We start from the raw sequence: 3,940 nt of genomic DNA, 5'->3' as shown, positions 1-3,940 counted from the left end.
TGATTTGTTTTATTGTTTACCATCTCTATTATTTATGGTTGGGTGAAGACAATACAATTTTTTTATTCCTATCTATTACCTATTTACTTACATATACATATGATTAATTCGTAGATTTTTCGTGTCTCTGTAACAGAACGTAAATCTACATGATTTTTGTATATTTACTCAAATGTTCGTTACTGACTAACGCCAAAACTAGTATTTAGATTTAAAATATAATAACTGAAAGATATCAATCTTCATTTTGTGTACTGAACATAAAGGTTAAGTCTGGAATAAGTGGATAGTAGATACTCTAATTAGGTAATATCTGAATATTACCGTATTTAACTATAAATCTACCTAATTAGAGATTAAATGAGTCTGGAGCACGATGTTTCAAACTACACTAGTCATAATTGTCGTATAATAATATTTTAAAAAGTTAATAATCCATGTTTACTGTCCTACTGACCTCGCTTAGAGCTATCTGGTCATCTCCATTACAGCGCCACTTCGCCTAGTATATATACTAGTGGTTATAAAACATCTATGCCGGCGAATCTATCTTCAACCAGCTATAACTAACATGGAACCCATAGAGCATTTGCAAGCGGTCCGCCTGACTTCCAAAATCTTACTAAAACTAAAGATTTTTAAAAGAATTAAATAATTTTATTAAAATATATAAAGCGTAAAATATGTATTATGTTCTTAGAAACTTCAATTGTTCGCTATATACTGATGCATCATAGTTAAAATGCTTTGGTGAAACAAAAACACACTCACTCTCAATTGTTAGTGAGTCAGGCACATTATTGCAATTTGCGCACAACTATTGGCCATCTCTTCGCGTATTTCGTTCCATGATGTGCTAGGAGCAATCCTATGGCCATCAGGCACAAATACCAGACTCAGGGTAATATTGAGTAGAAAAACCCGATATTAATTTGCCCGGGGATCGAATCCGAAACCTGAGACTGCTGTTGTACCGTAATAAAACTATGCCAACGAAGCAGTCATTGTGTCCTGTATAAAAAATAGGTTGAATACAACTGATTTAAACGAATCTTTCAACGTTCCACGAGAGGCGTTTCGCCCATATTCTATTGGAGAAGGTTTAGGACAAATTACCAATATACTATTTCTTGATACTTTAGTAATGGTACCTGCAAAGTTTGCTCACACTTTTCTTTCTTTCTTCACTCACGCACTCTTCTAGATGAAGACTTCTCTCCTATTGTGGAAGAACATTTACAAAAAACTGCAAATAGTGAAGACTTTCTTTACCATCCTCAGAAGAACTAGATAAGTAGTGTGCTTTATACCAGGACACTGTGGTCAAAACATTAGTTTAAAACAGGTATTAACTTAAAACCTTTCTTTTCTCCTACAATTGAAATCAAGAGATAGGTTAAAAAGTAATTTATTACATTTAATACCAATACCCATCGATAGTAATTGTGTATACAAACACTTAGTAAAAGTTGTCAAAGCTGTGTAATCACAGGACGACTCTTCCATACTAAATGTCTACGCAGTGAAAAATATTATAAAACACCCCTTTTTATGTTCGTCTGTATAGCAAAAATATTGTCAAATATGAATACATAATGAGGTCCCCGCAATATGTGCGGTTAATTAGAATATCACTTCATTAAACATTATCCAGACAAACATTCCGAGCTTACATTACCAATTAATTTTCCCAGGTGACCATACTGTTTTACAACGGAATTTTATACTTAAGAACCTAAAGCTAAAGTCGTTTTTCCTCAAATGAAAAATTAATGAATCAATCACACTGCTAATTAAAATAAAAATCCGTGGGTAAATAGACTTTATAGTTTTAGAGATTAAGTTGAAATTGGATTGTAATGGCGTAGAATCGAAGCTAAATGGATTATAAACAAAATGCGCGCGCATCTACGCTGCCACAAAATGGTGGAAGGGTTCTTTTTTAGTTGAGTGGATAACGTTTGTGGAAAAATAACGGTATTGTAGCAACTATTTTACAAAACTATATTATTCGTTATTTTCTGCAATGTGGAAGAACTTATTTAATTAAATAAAAAATAAAAAGAGGTTTATTGGCATGGTAAAGTTACTTAATAGATGTCCTATTTTTATTTTTGAAAAGAAATGGATGATAGTTCGATAGGCTTGCTCCGTACTATATTATAAATTGAAGATAAGTATGTCAACCTCGAATAGTGCTTGAGTGCACCGGATCACATAGTAGTACCACTGCGATAGTTAATAAAATAGAGCATCAGATGATAATACGGTAAGTATGATTTTCTGAATCTCAACAACCCACATCCTTTCCTTATTCCTTTAAAATTGTTAAACCATCAATCATTGAATTTTTTAGAGTTGTGGACACGTGTAGTGCAGATAGCCATCGTAGAACCTTCTTGTTTGTTTGCCAGCTAATGCTATTAAAGTGATGTAGTTATAATATCTCTGCCTACCCTTTCTGTTTATATGCGCAAGATTATGAGTTCGTTTCTTAATACAGTATATCTCTCTTATCATATGATATTCTCAAACTTTTATATAAAGCAACGAAACGCAATGTTAATAAAATAACCGTTATTTTAATAACGGCACTGCTATCTGCTATTTCGTGCCTACTGTAAAGAACTTTCACCAGTGTTATTGAGGAAGCAAGTCAGCAAGTGATTTTATTAAAGTAACATATTTTTATCAAGTAATATTCCACTTAGCGTATAACTATCCTATTTTTCTACCTGAATTATATATTTTAACGTGTCCCATATCGATTTTGACCATATTTGGTGTTTCGTATGTTTTAATACCTAGTCAACTATACCCTATGAATCGTGTTTGTATAATTTAGTGATTTCGAGACAAAAGTTTGTTATCTTATAAATATTAGGAAAGGTAAGTTATTTTATACATTTTACTCACTGTAGAGCAAATTTCTAAAGCAAATCTTTATGGTATATGCTAGTTAAAAGGATTTGAATTAATACCGATTCGTAATACTTTAGTAGCGGTATTAATTAAAAATAATTGAATTAAAAAGTAAGCAATTAAATCAGTATATTTTTAAAATCAGTATATTATGACTTTTGTAATTATAATTCGTTTTACACATGAACGGTACAATCTGTTTCTTTTTCTGAATCTACGAAAGGTAATATTATTTATAGGAAAGAAATACACAAATGTAAAATTAGTGTCTATTTGTGATATTAGAGTAACGTATCCCTGTCCTAAATATTACATTTATTACATGTCCAAAAACTAATTAGTATTTTTTTTTTCTATTTGTTTGCACCAGATTGGCTTATCTCCGAAACTATATAAAAAATAACAGTTTACATACGGTATTTCATAAAAAAACATACAGAAATATGACTTCCGTGATACAGGCTTTTACGTCTGCAGAATTGCTAGTAAAGCTACGAGTAAAAACACTTACGACTATATACAAAATTATTATAAAATTACCGGTTCGGCCTCCGCATCGCGAAAAATTGTCTTTGACCCTCACCAATACTGCTCAGCGAACATAATTGTTGATTTTAATTGTTCTTGTCCTGAAGGACATTTAAGGCAGTGTGAGTGTTAGGCATTAAAATAACGAGCTAATAACAGCTACCTAGACAAGGTAACGTGCGCTATGTAGTACTTTCTGATTAAGAATTCCATCTTGTGTTATCACTTATGACCAATCGCGGCATCTATTATAGTAATTTATTGTGAAAAATGCTATTTCCATTTATTATAAAGTCATGGTATGGATACGTTGAATAAGTAAGTCAATACTCCGAACAATAATATCTTGATTATACTGGAGTGATATAGGGACTTATTAGGGACACTAGAGGGACCTTACCTGGGTTTAAAAACCCAAAGTTTATTTTTCCGAAGTAAAAAGAAGTCTATAATATACGTTAATCCAAGCTATAACCTGTATCTGAAATTT

Source organism: Manduca sexta, chromosome 18 (genome assembly GCF_014839805.1).
Source record: "Manduca sexta isolate Smith_Timp_Sample1 chromosome 18, JHU_Msex_v1.0, whole genome shotgun sequence".
NCBI lineage: Eukaryota > Metazoa > Arthropoda > Insecta > Lepidoptera > Sphingidae > Manduca > Manduca sexta.
This window is presented reverse-complemented; position numbering follows the sequence as displayed.